Below are 15,510 nucleotides of genomic sequence, written 5' to 3'. Positions count from 1 at the left end.
GGGGGGTGGGGTGGGTTTGGTTTAGCCCGGTTTGGGTTTAAGGACTCCTCGCTGCTCCTGCTGGGTGGGGAAATAGGTCTCTCCTGCCTCTGTCCTCAGATCCCCAAAGGGCTCTGTGGGAGTTTCGTTGTATTTTCTCTCCTATTTTGCGCTTCGTTTCACCCTGCCCATTTGAATATCAAATGTAGTTTAATTCTCCTGGCTGTTAACACACCGAGCAAGTATGGCAGATTAGCAGCCCTTTCATTTGACCTCCTAATTACCACCTTTTTTTTTTTTTTTTTCCCTTTGCAATAGGAATGTCTTAACTCACATGTGAGAATTACTTTGCGATTTACTGCTAGAGACGGAGCAGTGCGTGGCACAGACGTGTTTCCTTTCTGCACGCTGTGTTGGTTTTGGCTGGATTTCAAGTCTGACCTCTCCCTATAGATATGTAGGTATATACTAGATGTTTACGCGTGCTTGCAGGTGGGGCTGGACAGAAAGCACGGACAGACAGGCAGACGTTCTTTTTCCCCTTTTGCAAGGACTTTATCTTCAGCTCAGAACAGGAGGGATTTAATTCTGCTGGTATCAATTTGATTAAGATCACGGAAAATTTTTCATTATTTCTTTTTTTTGTTTCTTCTCTGTTAGGATATTCTTAAGCACTAGGAAATTATGCAATCGAAATGACTGTGTAAGTCATAATTGCAACAACTCATAATTGCAACAGCCTTTGGAGTCAGCTTATGCCTGGCTGCTGAAATAGTTTTATTCACTGATAGAATATTTCCTTGTTTGAAGAAGAAAGCTTGTGGTACATACCCTTAAAGCCATGACTTAGTCTTCAGTCTTACAAGCAGATGGGGAAAAACATAGGGTTTGTTTTGTTTCTTAGCCTCGAAAAGCCACATTCACTTCTCAGCTTTGGTCACAAAATTCCTGGCAGAGAAATGGCATTTCAGGACTGATTTAATCTCTCTGTATTTCATAGTTACTTCCATGAGGCACACAGGGAACCTCAGCATTTCACAGTGACAACAGGACTGCCTGTGCAAATTTCCCTCAGCCAGCAGCAGGTACGGGTCTTGGGGCTAGAGCGGTCCCAGACCTACCTAGAAGGAGGCAATGGGACCAGTGTACCACATATTAACCAGTTCCTGGCAAACCCCTCGAGAGAGAGGTCCACCAGTTTCCAAAGGTGCACGTGCAAAAACCTGCATTTACTCACACAGGTGAGATGGTGAGGAGACACCACACATCTCATCATAGGTTGGGCTCCAAACATGTGCCTTTCTCTTTACTGGTAGCTTCAGCAGAAGCTGGAACAGCAGGGATGAAAATTGATGCAACTCTCCCAGCAGGTCAGTGGTCTCATTAGGTATATATTTAACAGGAATAAATTCCAGCGCTGAGCCAAACCACAGCGTTAGAGGTGAAGTCAGGGTCCCTGTGAAACCCAGTGTCCTCTAAGCACTGCTTTAATCTCTCACCTACCTTTGGTATTTACATTTATTTCTTCATTAAAGGATTTTTGTTTGCCCAGGGTAATGTGTCATTCTTCCCAGGGGAGCTCGATTTTTAGCCAGGCGCAAGTCACGGCAGCGCTTTGCCAAATGACCCTCTGCGCTGCACTCGATGACACAGGGAAAACCGCAGTTGCATGGTGGAAGAGGAGAAGCCCCGGTGCCACCAATCCTGGTATTTACCGGCACAGCCACGCTAACAGGAGGATGCAGGGATAAGGCTGGGATGCCCACGTTCAACCCAGCCTGCTGAGGGACCTCCCCATCTTCTAATGCCCTTGCAATGGAGGGCATCAGCCAAAATACCTGTTACCCCATTCCAAGTGCTTTCAGGGGTGCCAGACTGGCTTTATGGGTGTCCTGCAAAGGAATATGCATCCTCTAGCATATTCCTCCAGATTTACACCATAAAGCAGATGACTGGGACATGATCATCCGCAGGCAGAAAGTAAAGCCTCATTTCCTGCGAATCCATGTCCTGTATTGCTGCAAAAATCCCAACTGCCTCCCCATGTCTCCCGTCACACCCACACCAAGCAGAGAGTACGTGCTGTGATGATATGTGCACTAATTAGCAGGCTAAAATGCACACGCAGCCTGGCCGGGCAGCTGCTGCCTGCGGGATGGCAGATGGCCACGCTCACAGCCTTCCTACCCCGAGCTCGAGGGTTTGGGGGTCAGGTGGGGGAAGGGGTTTTCGGGAGACACACAAAAGCTTCTCTTTGGTTGTTCTACGCGTCTTCTTTCAAGCGTGGTTGGGTTCAGTAACGGAGCTCAAAGCATCGTCGGAGGCATTGCCGGATCGTGCAGCACAGCATTCCCATAGGGAAGTGGGGTAAGAGGGCTGGGTTGAGCTGAGCTGGCTGCTGTCTCATGGGGCTCCACAAAATCTCTACCTTCTGCATCTCCTAAAGATCCTCAGCAAGTCTGGAGTTGCAGATGTTGTCACACTAGAACAAGCTCCTCCTGGCTGGAGCTTGTAGCAGTTTCCAGACTTGGCCTTTTCTGGGGTAACGCTGGAGTTAGAAAATATATAAATATTGGAACCAGAAGTGGGGTAACTTCTTTGTAATAGTGTTGGTAGGATCCCTCCTATGGTTCCTCTTCCTGTAGTTCCTCTGTATCTACCTGCCCCCTTAGATGGCCATTTAGTTGGGCATTAAGGCCATGCAGAGTAAGCTATAGGCTCTTTCTCTTCACCTTCTGATTTCGCAGTGCACTCGGTGTGTGCTGGTTTAGGAGGGAAAAGGCAGCCGAGCCAAGAGTTGTGGCACTGCAGGGCTGTTCCTGGGGTCAACATGCACCAACCCGAGTCCTTGGTGCTGCTGGCAGGAGGCATCTTGCTCTCCTCTGCCCCACTGCCCTATTCCCACCCCCTGTGTGTGATGGCTTAGGTGTTCAGGGAACTGGCCCAGGTGAAAAGTAGAGAAAAAGAGAAGTTCAACGTGTGCCAGCAATGTGCGCTCGCAGCCCAGAAAGCCAACTGTATCCTGGGCTGCATCAGAAGAAGAGTGGCCAGAAGGTTGAGGGAGGTGATTCTGCCCCTCTGCTCCGCTCTGGTGAGACCCCACCTGGAATATTGTGTCCCGCTCTGGGGCCCCCAACATAAGAAGGACATGGACCTGTTGGAGTGGGTCCAGAGAAGGGCCACAAAGATGATCAGAGGGCTGGAGCCCCTCTCCTATGAGGACAGTCTGAGAGTTGGGGTTGTTCAGCCTGGAGAAGAGAAGACTCTGGGGGGACCTTATAGCAGCTTTCCAGTACCTAAAGGGGGCCTACAAGAAAACTGGAGACGGACTTTTTACAAGGACATGTAGTGATAGGACGAGGGGGAATGGCTTCAAACTGGAAGAGGGGAGATTTAGAATAGATATTAGGAAGAGATTTTTCACTATGAGAGTGGTGAGGCACTGGAACAGGTGCCCAGGGAAGTTGTGGAAGCTCCATCCCTGGAGGTGTTCAAGGCCAGGCTGGATGGGGCTTTGAGCAACCTGGTCTAGTGGGAGGGGTCCCTGCCCAGGGCAGGGCCGTTGGAACTAGATGATCTTCAAGGTCCTTTCCAACCCAAACCATTCTATGATTCTATGAAAAAAGGAAAAAGATTGAGTCTGGATTAATTCATTGCTCTGGCTGACAGCATGACCACTCGCTAGCATCTCCTCAAGCGAAGGGGCCACATTCTCTTTGAGCAGCAGCTGATACAGAAGCCAGTTACTAAAAAACCAGCCTGAAGTTGTAGCTAGATGAACATCTTCCACAGACACGGGCACTGGTGCCAAGAACAGTCCTGCTTTCCTCCAGCCCCGACCACTGTTTCCCAACGTGGCGGTGCCCTCGCCTCGTGATGACGGGTGGTTTTGGCCAGATCTGAGCTGGCTTGGAAGCTCCCGCTTAGCTGTCAGCTAAATTAGTTCCCTGACCCAGCACCCACCCAGGTGGCCGTGTGTGGCCGAGGGTGGTGAGAAGGACATCTGTCTCTCCCGTTCAACACAACCATGGATTTGTGCCCAATTAAAATGACTGTTAACTGAAGCCTTCATTTGTAGGATTGACAATGGCAACTTTTAATCAAGTGGCTTGCGGAAGAGGTGGAGGAGGGAAAGGATTCCTTCTCCATTTACCACAGATACATTAAAAAAACAAACAAACAAACAAACAAACAAACTAACTAAAAAAAATCCCTGTGAGTAATTTGGGTGTGATACAGCTGGACTTTAAAATTCAGGATTTAGGTGTGGGAGGGAAAAAATGTATTTTAAACCCCCACTTTCTCTCCCCGGCCAGCTGCATTTTAGCAAGGATCAGCTTAAGGTGGTGACTGTTTTCCATGTTGGCTCTTGAATGCTTCTGCCAGGACTGGATTTTGACGTCCCATTTATAACAGGGCTGGAGCAGGGGAAAGGTGCTGTAATGGAAGTGCTGACACCACTTCATCGCACGGCACGGCAGCCCCCGCTAACGATGCCCGTGGAGCTGGAGGAGCCGACTTGGCAGCTCGTAGCGGGCCAAGCCTGACAGAAAGGCTCTTTGAAAATAACTTACTGCTCTAAAAATAAACACCGAAAGGTTAAACTTCTTTGCACTGAATGGGTGGCAAAATCGCTCTCAGCTTTATAGGAGTCCCAGGACATTGTCCAGGGCTTCCCCAGCCAGTGCTGCCGCAGGACAGGGTTAATGGCTTAAGGTGTGGTGGGAATTGTTTGGTGAGATTTATTAACGCTCTTTATCTGATACAGAAGGTACCTGAAGGAGAGAGGAAAAACCAGCTAAGCCAGAAGAGCCCTGGCCTTGCTGAGGGCGGAGGCAGGGTAGCGCACAACACTAAGGGCATCTCATCTACTTTGTGTGATTCTGTCCCTGTGGGACTGCAGGAGGAGAGCCGCTGGCCACCAAGTGTCCTCCCAGCCCTGTACCCCAACTCCAGGGCTGCGCTGGGCTTTGGGGTCCCACTCTGGGCTTCCTCTTCTGAGGAGCGGCTGAGGGAACTGGGGGTGCTTAGTCTGGAGAAAAGGAGGCTGAGGGGAGACCTTATCGCTCTCTACAACTACCCGAAAGGAGGTTGTAGAGAGGTGGGTGTTGGTCTCTTCTCACAAGTTACAACCGATAGGACAAGAGGAAATGGCGTGAAGATGTGCCGGGGAGGTTTAGGTTAGACATTAGGAAAAACTTCTACACTGAAAGGGTTATCAAAGACTGGAACAGGCTGCGCAGGAAAGTGGTTGAATCTCCATCCTCGGATGTATTTAAAAGCCATCTAGATACGGTGCTCAGGGACATGGTTTACAAGTGTGCCTGGTAGAGTTAGATAACGGTTGGACTTGATGGTCTTACAGGTTTTTTCCAGCCATAACGATTCTCAGATTCTATGATTCCTCACACGTTTTTCATGCCTGTGATCCCTTTCACTTGTATGTTGTGGAAACGTGTTCCCAGGGAGGAGGAACAAAAGCTGGGTGCTTTAAGCCACCACGCTGTGGTCGTCAGGGAGTTTCTGGTTGTGTTCTTGGAGGAGCTGCCGCTCTCTTTTCCCCTATTGAAACACACGTTGTGCCACAAACCGCAGGTTGAAGTCGGCAGAGCGAACCCACTGCAGGTGTAGGCATCAACCGCTCTGCTCAGCGCGGGGCACACAGCCCCGGGAGAGGTGGTACTGCAGAAAAGAAGTTGGTATTTAACACCCTGTGAAAGCGCTTCAGCTGGCGACACCATCATTTATCTTGATTTTTCAAGAAACCAAGTCCAAAGCTGAGTTTTGAGCAGAGCTGAACTGGGTTGTTGTTTGCGGAGGGGAGAACTGTGCAAAAATCAGGAAGTTCTGAGGCTCACTGAAGCAGAAACACTTGTTCAAACCGCAAAATCTAAAGGGAAATTTAAAGGAGCCTGAGGCTTTTAACAAGAAACTGTTCTTTTTACACAATCAGAGTTTCTCTTAGCAATGCACCAGTGTTTAAGCAGGGAGATGACACCTAACCAGCAGGACCCAGAGCACGGGAAACACAAGTGATGCTCCAGAGATGGGAGAGCAATGGGGGCACCACAAGAGCGAGGAAAATTAATTCAAAATATGTATTTGAAGTGGATTTCTACAGTTTGGAAAAGTGTAGGGGGTTACGTGAAAAGCAGGCTACGAACAGATGTTTTAAACTCAAAACGCGTTAAGGTGAAAAGCCCCGACGCAGCCGTGCTGAGCGCGGCCCCTGGCACGGTGCGGCACATCCCCTACCGCAAGGCGCTTCCTCGCTTTGGCAAGTGTATTAATTTAGTGGTGGCCAGCAGCTGTGTTTACCCATTCCCCTGTGACAACAGCATCCCCTGTGTGGAAACCCAGGTTGCACTAGTAAAGCTAAAAAGATAATAAAGCTGGGGCATCTTTGCCTTCCACTCCCTTGTGCGTGTTTACTGAGCTCCAACTCTTTTGCTTTCTTTGTCTCAAGACCACAGCCTTGGAAAGGCAGTAGAAAATTCCAGCAATTCCCTCCAGCCGAGCAGAGGCTGCCACGTGGGCAGGTCCGTGCACGGCCACCGGTCCTCTCCACCGTCAGACGTCTTCATGTAACTCCAGGCTCAGCCCGAGATTCGCTTTCGCCCCGAATGCAGGTTTGCAGTTCGTCCAGGGAGCCTCCATGTGCTGTTGAAGGGTTTTCGTTTCTCCGTACCGCTTGTAAAAGGCTTCTTGGAAACCAGATCTTTGTACTTTACTTGAGTTTGCTTATCTGCCAAAAGCTGTTTCAAGTTACTCTTTCCAAGCCATGTTAAATGAATTCTTAGGAAAGAAGGAGGTAGCAACAACAAGTACTGTCTATCTTTGTTGAGAAGTCACCGTTTCTAATTACGTTCCCTCCTTATAAGCTTTAATATCGAGGACTACAAAATGAGGTCAACCTCTATTAAATGTAATGACTTTCCCTGTGGAGCTTGCAATGAAAGCAGCTTCACAACAAAGGTTTCTATTTAAGGGAGGGGGGGTGTTTGTGTTGCAAAGAAGTCGCCTAACTCAGTGCCGGGGCTTCATTTTCATTTGCTGCCTGCAACAAAATGAAAGGATTCGGGTTGAGACTTTAACCAGTGCTTATCTGAGAAAAACAGAGCAGAGAAGATGAATTAAAATGTGAAGATGGGGCAGAGCAAAAGCCATGTTGCTGCAGGAGCTGACCTAGAACCCATCTGACAAGCAACACCCGAAGTTGCAGGCAGCTCCTGAGAGGGCAGAAAGCCGCAGCAGCATCCTTGAACCAAACCAGGGCCATCACGAGCCGCAGCTGCATGCAGCGAGCAAAAAAAACCTATAGAAGATGAGCAGGTTTGCCTCTTGTTTCCCTGCAGGTTAGACACACTTGGTTCCCCATAGGTGCCCCGAGGAACAGGCAGCGTTGTCTGCTCCTCGAGGAGATGAAATGAAACTTGTAACGGATACGGGAGCTAAATTTGAACCCTGCAAAGAGCACTGTTTGCGCAGCAGTGCTGTGATGCTCTTGCGGGGCAGCTCGTGTGGCCGTGTGCCCGTTGGGCAGGCGTTGCCCTGCCCAGCCGGTAAGTCTGCAAATCTCTGATTTTCATACGGCAAAAGTGCAGTAGCTTGAATGGGCTGTTTTGCGCTTCTGTAGCTATTTGTGTGGCTCTTTAGGTTGGTATTTTAAGCTAGGTAGGCACAATGCTGTGTTAAGAAATAAGTTCTCTTTTACACTAGAAACTGGAGGTAAACATGGCCGTAATTTTTAAAAATTGCTGTTGCCCCAATAATAATCTAACTGGCAACGTAAGTTTGTTCTTTCTTTAAAGGCATTTTTTTCTTCCTGCAGCCTCGCAGGCAGAAATATCCCAGGCAGTTGTTAAAACATTGCGCCTGCCAAGCGCGAGAGGATTATTTTGGCATCAGCTCTCCGCTCGTATTAACTGCGCCGCGTTCAGGTGGCCATATTTGAAGCTGTGTCGAAAGCGGTTTTAGAAAGGCAGCCGCCGGCTCGTTCACCTCTCAGCTCTTCCCCCCCCCTCGCTGCTGCTTAGCTCTCTGCTTTACTTTTTTTTGATTTTCTATAGCTGCAGTCAGTTGAAATATCATGCAAATGGTATCTGCCTTTATTAAAGCCCCAGCGTGCTGGTGACGCACTGCAGCTTTTCTTGCAGGAAACAAAAAAAAAAAAAAAAATTACCCCGGGGCGCGCTGGGAAGCGGGATGCGGGGACCAACCTTCTCCGCCAACAGAGATTCTCGCCCTTTAAGAAAAAGCCCGCAGTAATTTTCCATTACCCTGCATGGTCTTGTCTACGTGGCAAGAATTGTTTGCGGAGGCTGGAGCATCACGGGTGAGGCGCGAGCCCCGAGCTGGCTGCCGTTGCTTGGCTACACGCTCGGCACGCCGGCGGCGCGCCAGGCTCCTGGGAAGCACCTTTGTTCCCGAGAAGGGATTTGAGTTGCGTTTTCGTGCCGAAGGCGAGGGGACAAACGCTGCCTTTCTCAAGCAGCCTGGCAGAACTGGGGTTTCCAAATAGCGCGAGCCAGCCAAATAGTCTGCGATAATAATATGCTTGAGGTCCGGCTCCTGGGATGGTTTCGCTGCCTTTGCGCAAGGAAATGTCTTATAACGAGCTCGTGTTGTTTGTTTGCTGTTGCATTGATCGTAATAGTCACTTAATCAAGGCAGCGTGTTGAATCGGGCAGAAATAATGGCAGCAAAATCCCCCCCTGCTTTTGCTGTTCCTAGATAATAAACTAGATGGATAGTTGTTGTTCTGCAACTTGGTAAACAGATATTATTTTATTTTTTTTTAACGTAAGCCCTGGAGTCCCGCTGGGCGAGTCTCCGCTCCAGTCAGCGGAGGGTTGGCTGAAGTGCCTGAAATATTTCAAATGCCATCAGCGAGATCCGCAGCGGCATGGAGGACCGCGTTTGCGCGCTTTCCCTGCTCACTGGGGCCAGGCTGCGAGTACAGCAGCAGCGGTAGCGCAACAGGCATATTCAGGATGTCTCGGGCAGGGCTTCAGCTCCGGAATAGCTTATTTTATTTGTGTGAGGCTTCGTGCTTCCATTAATAACACAGCTCTGTTCCTCTGCTAGCAGCCTGCGCTGCCAAGGTCTCTCCCTCCACCAGCAGCCAAACCTACTGATAACTGCTAAGCAAACAAGTCTCCCCGTTAGGTAACGCTTCCATTCGCTTTCTGTAGCGGCTCCAGGTGCCCTCGGGAGCTGGTCCCCAGGAGGAATGAATGAACATGTCGTTTTGGGGTGTCTGGCTACCACTGGAAACCCGAGAATTGAAAAACCTGGTATAGAGTGGAACATAGAGCATCAGCCTCGATTTTGCTTCATGAAGTATGAAGCCAGAGGGGAATTTTATGCTCATAATCTGGCATCCTTCATCGCCCAGATGAAGGAACCTCACCCAGCAGAGCCTTGGCACAGCTACAGAGGGGACCACCTACCCAGCCCCGCTCCTTGGGGGGGCCCCAGATGAATCGTGGCTTTGAGGCGTCTCTCCCCGGGCACTGGCACAGCCCTACCTGCAGCCCTGTCACCCCGCGATGTTTGTCTCCTAACCACAACCTCTCTGAGGTTTATAGTTTAAAAATGTTGGCTTCCTGCAGTTCCTCTTGAAAATCAGCCATATTCTCTGCTTTCTGTGCTCCTTTTCTTTTTCGTCCTGTTTCCTCACATCCAGCCTTTCTACCACCTCCTCCTCCCTGCTGCTGATGGCTCTGTTGCTGCCACCGAGCTCAGCTGATGTCCCCTCCCATCTGGGGACACGCACAGCGCTCCCCGCATCCCGCAGAGCCACACGGGAAGGGTAGAGCTGGGCATGTCTAGCAGATTGGCTGTGTACTGTCTCTCACCTGGAACACACTTGTCCTTCCTCAGTGAAGTCTGTTTTGTATGTTGGGAATGACTGAGCAGATGTGGAGGATGGTGAGTTTCCGTATCCCTAGGTCGAATTGTCCCATGTGGATAACTCAACGGCTAGAAACAGCACCTTATCCACCTTACACGCTGCTTGGCGCTCTGTTCGGTTAACTTTTTGACTTATCTGACCTTTGATTGTTTAAAAAATAAGTCAACTACTGCCTCTTAGCAATTTTAGAAACCCTTGGTATCTCAGAAAAGAGAAGTTTGGCTCTTGGGAAGCAATTGTTAGTAGTAGCCATGTTTCTTTCCCTTGTGTTTCCAGAAGTGAAAAGCAGAACTTCTGAGCTCTTGAATCTTTTCAAGAAGGCAAGCTGATGCCGCGGCTGGCGAAGGAGGGTCCCTTTCTGAAACACATTTGGCCCTGTGCTGTGTCTGCTACAAGGTGCCACCGCCACAGCTCGCCTTTGCTTGGCATTTGCTCCACACAAAAAAAAAAACAAAACGTGGAGGATCGGGTCTGCCAGGAGGAGGGTTTGCCTCCCTTGTCTGAGCAGTTAGGAATGTGGGTGAGTCACTGCCGTGTTTGAGGAATGAAACCTTCCATCCTGGTTTCTTCTGCCTTTGTTTGTTTTTAGAACTGCAGTGGTGTTGAAGGTAACTCCCACTCCCGTGGCTTCTCTGTGGCTCTGTCTCAACATCTGGTTTCGCGTTTTGTGTTTCTTTCTTAAATGCACATAGATGAGACTACACCTTCCTACGTGCGCTCAGAAATCCGTAGGATCCAGCAGACCTTGTGAGATCAGAGCAGGCAAAACCACTTCTGTCCCCAGCGAACAAGGCTCGTTTCCAGTACAACCAGTGCAGCGGGGTATAGTTCCACAGCAACGTCGCTAATTAAAATAGTGGCAATTTCTAAATACAGAATTAGAACAGTCTTTGAGGACAATTTGTTTCAAGAAGGCAAGAAAAGCAGAGGAGGAGAGAATGTGTAGGAAAGATACAAAAACCAGCACAATTTTCTAACTTTGCTAGCTTTCAACTATTGGAAGCTATTGGGGGGGGCCTGTGGCCATTTTGTGAATGAATTACCTGATTTCAAAGAGTTTAAATACCACAAATGACATTACATTTGAAAACAAGGTCCCTCCTTTATGTGGATGCATAACTATGAGTTTAGGTTCGTTCTTTTATGTTTTTACAGATTGAAAAAAGGAGGTATTAAAAGACTCTTCTTATATACATTGTGCCATTTTTCCTTTACTACGATTTGACATCTAAAACTGATCTTTTCTCCTTATATAATACATAGCTTTCATTCTTGGGTGGTTGGGGTTTTTTTACGTTTCAATTTAAGTCTGCCAGTTATTCCCAAAAGCTCAGTATTTATATTTATTCCACAGCCAGCATGTGACTCATGTGACTGCATAATTATATCAAAATGAATTTGGGTTCCTTTTGTTGCAAAATGTTCTAGGGCTACAGATACGATTTGAATGCATGATAAGCTCTGAGTATTGAGATTACAAGAAAAACTATCTACAAAATCCTACGGATTAAGGTCATGCATGAGAGATTTAATTCTCCCTCCTGCGAGGTTCGATCGCAAGATATGTTCTGCTCCCACTGACTTCTTAAAATGAGAAAGCTTGAAAAATTGACCACATTCTGTCAAATTTGCTTTGCTGCTAGAGGAGCTGGAGGTGTTGAAGAAATAGGGAACTGTGAGGAAAGGAAGAAGCAGGGACCAGGAGGGTCAAAATCCCTGCTGGCTCACACCTTGGGAGCGAGGAAAGGCACCAAGATGACTCTTTTTTTCTGCCAGAATTTGATGCACTATAGAATTAAACTATATGAGAAGGGGCAGCTCTTCCTCTTCGCGTTTCAAGGCTGCGCTTGGGACCAAGGCTCCGTTGTGCCAGGCCAAAGAATCTGTGTCCTTCCAAGTAAAAGAGATGAAGTGAGGACAGGAGGAATGTGGAGAGCACAATGGAGGTCACGGAGGAAGCACCTTGGCCCTGTGGAAATTCAGTCATAGGTGGGGTTTTATTCCCCCCAGGGGCAGATGTATGATCAAGCAAAATGCCACAGAGCCGTGACTTGATAGAAGGTGAAATTGGGGTTGCTCACTGTGGGCCAGCCAGGCCCTGAGGGCACTGAAGATCACTGCTCACCTCTAAACTAGGAGCTGAGGTTTTTTTTAGAGATGACCATTCTTCTGTTTGAATTTGCTCTGAGATCACCAGTTCTTTTTTCCACAAGCTGTTGAAAAAAAAAAAAAAAAAAAGTTATTCCGATGGGAATAACCTCCAGTAACCGATTATAATGTACAAATGGGGCGTATCCTTATGGAGAAAAAACCACTCTCTTTTTAACAGTTAAATATCAACCAGCCGCCTGCACTCCCTCTCCGAATAACCTGTGGATGTACCAATTTCACCCTCTTGCAGACACGATTAGTCTCTTCTGTCCTTCCTGATGCCTGTAACTAGGGCACCGCTGCTGCCTGACTGCGTGTCCCAAGGGACGCCGGTGGTGTTTGTGCAAACCTGATTGGGCTGAGAAAGGGGTGGAGAAATGCAGTTTCTCTGCCCAGGATATATTTAGTGAATGCAGCTGTGGGAGGCAACAGGAACAAGAGAGTTCTTGTATTGCCAGAGCTCCGACAGCTCACATGCCTAAGTAATCTGCTATTTTCTTAGCAATACGTTTTTCTCCCCCCGCTACAGTGTTTTTAATTTGAATCTAAAGTTATACTTGAATGTAGCCAGAATTCTTCCTAAAGCTTAAAAGTGAGATGCATTATGGTGCCAGCCTTGCTACAGCCCTTCAAGAGGAGCAGCAGGGACCTTCTGCGTGCTCTGGACCTTCTCCATGGCAGGGAGGGAGATTTGACTTCATTTTCATCCATTAGAGAGGCTAGTGGTGAAGGAACATGCCTTTCACGCGCACTGCAGCGCTTGCTCGGACTGGAGGCAGCCCTGCAGGTCTAGTACGGCCTCTCCCAAGGAAATAAACTCCACTGCTTGCTTGGGCTGATGAGCCGGGGTGGAGAGGCTGCTTTCCGTATGCCAGGGCACTTCATCGTGCCGTGTCTGCTGGTCTTCCTGGCATCTCTGAGAGTCCGAGGTTCTCTGCTAATTCATGGAATGAAAAAAAAGCACAAAGACAGGTTTACAGACCCACCGGGTCAAGTGGGAGCACGTTACTGTTGCTCTGCATTAGGATTAATTTGTCTGTACTCCCTGGCGGTGTTCAGACTTGCCCCTGGAGAAAAAAAGACCAAGGCTGGGAATTCCCCATGCATCTTCTTCCCTGCCTTGTTCCGCAGTGCACAAGCCATGAGCTACTCTGCCTCAGGCATTAAAAGTTTATGACAAATTAAACTGCAGAATATAAAAAGAAGGTTTGGTTTTGTTTTGTTTTGGTCTTCTTGTAATGCAGTTAAGGGGTCAGAAAAACACGGCCGGTTCAGGGAGGTCCAAAGTATGTCTTTGTGTCTGGGCACAGCCCGGGGATGATGGAGACATACATTTAGAGGGAAACAGACGATGCCACGGCTTTCTTAAGAGTTTGCCCCACCTCATGGTGTTTTTCCATCCACAGCAGCATTGCTGGGAGATGCTGCGGTACCACAGGGGGATTCCCTCTGCCGGGGCAGCACCCTGACCCGTCCCACTCCACACTGGGCTGTCTGCATTGGCCCTTCCCGAGGCTGGGACTTGTACCCACCCGAAATCCTTTATCGGAGATGCAGCTCCTGGGGGTGGCTTTCACGGCTCTACCACAGGCTGGCACAGATCCTGAAACAAATCCAGCTTTTATCAAAATTGTGCTGTATAGGAGTTCTGGATATAGTTGTTCCACCTTTGCACGTTGTGACCTGAGACAGTTTTGGTGGTCAGCTTGTTTATTGAAAATATATACTAAAGTGTAAAAAAAAAAAAATAATATATATATATACACATATGCATCTGTGAACAAATCTGCACAGAGCTCAGTGCCCTGGGTACCCACGCAGTCGTTTCCGTCCCTAATTTCACGGAGTCTGTGCCCGAGACTTGAGTTTTTTCAGCAGTTAAATGGTTAACTTCAGGACTAATTGGCTCTGAGCTCTCCAGTCCTTCGCAACAGATTATTGGCATGCTGGTAAGAGCAGCTCCCTTCCTTCCCTTCCCCCATCATTATAAAAACATGTACTGTAGCGAGAAACCAAATACCACATGGCGCCCTACGCGGAGCCCATCAGTGCTCCAGCTCGCTGTTTAGCACAAAAGTCCCTTTATATTTGGGAAGCGAAGGGAGAAAATTCTGGAAACGCAAAATCGCGGTGATACCGACTGAATCAGCAGATTTTTTTTTCCTTTTTTTTTTTTTTTACACTATCCATGTCACTGGAGCCCAGAGCCCCACGTCCCAGCCCAGCCTGCACCCACTTTCCCCACGTCCGTGGGGAAGAGTCCCGGGTGTTTGCCCACTGATGGGACAGACTGGTCCCTGCACAAGGAGAGCTCTGCGCGCTCCTCATCCTGCTCCGGTTGTCAGGTCACGGCTTTGCGGAGGGCTCTGAGGATTCCCTGAGGGACTGAATGTAAAGAGAGAAAAAAGAAAGCATTTAAAAAAGAAAAAAAAAAAAAAGTTGCATTTCTGGTTTCCTGCAGGGACGGGGACGCGTGCGGTTGTAGGCAGCTGCCTACGGAGGCAGTCGCCATTTCGTGAAGCGGCATTAATGCGGCGGGAGGAGACATGTTGTGTTCCTGGGAGATTGTGTTTTCAGGTTTTTCTCCTTACTTTTAACCAAGAGGCTTGTTCGTTCCACCTTCAGCCTCTTTCAGTCCACAGGCTCTCATTTTTAAACTGACGGTAAAAAAAAGTACTGACAACAAGTAAGAAAAACAAGAAAGAAGGGGGAAAAGTTCTCCTGAGGGGGTCACAGTGTGCAACCAGAATCATGTCACTCTCCAGGAGACTTAAAAAAAAAAAAATAAATTAGAGGTGCAACATGGTTCCAGAAATGCCACCAAGCCCCGAGAGAGGATGACCAGGATGATAACATGCTGGCGCAGCCTGTGTCACGGAGGCATGGCTGAGGTGTTCAGGGGGAAAATGTAGTCAATGTTTTAAACAGTGCTTGATTATAGTATAAAAAGATGTCTGACTGTTCTGTGCACACTCGATACCAGCCCTTTTGGACTTACACAGGCTGACTGGACTTCCAGGTATTGAGATATTAGTTTTGATCTAAAAATCTCAGAGTGCTGCTAGTGCTGCAGAACCGCTCATTTGATCAAAAGAGAAAAAAACGGATTATGGCAGGAGTGAGGTCAGACTGAATCCCCTTCTCCTGGAGCAAGCAACAGCATTTTTTTAAGGGTCTTTGGTGTTGGAGTTTACTTTCTCTGCTCCGGGATCTTTCACTTGCAAAATACATTATAAGGCTCATTTGTTTAACAAGTCTCTGGGAGCTGGGAGAGGGAGCATTAGTGCTGGCATTTGGGAATACAAGCGATACTGTTGCATTTGATTTTGGTTTCGTGTCATTATTTTCTGGTTTTAGAGTCGGGGAAAAGCTGCTCATTTATTTTTCATGTAGCTGTATTTTTATCCTGGCTTCTTAAGGAGGCAGGGCTTATGAATTCGTGCTGTTAGAGGCCTTGAGCTTTT

This window comes from Charadrius vociferus, unplaced genomic scaffold (genome assembly GCF_000708025.1).
Source record: "Charadrius vociferus isolate BGI_N301 unplaced genomic scaffold, ASM70802v2 scaffold190, whole genome shotgun sequence".
Taxonomy (NCBI): Eukaryota; Metazoa; Chordata; class Aves; order Charadriiformes; family Charadriidae; genus Charadrius; species Charadrius vociferus.
This window is presented reverse-complemented; position numbering follows the sequence as displayed.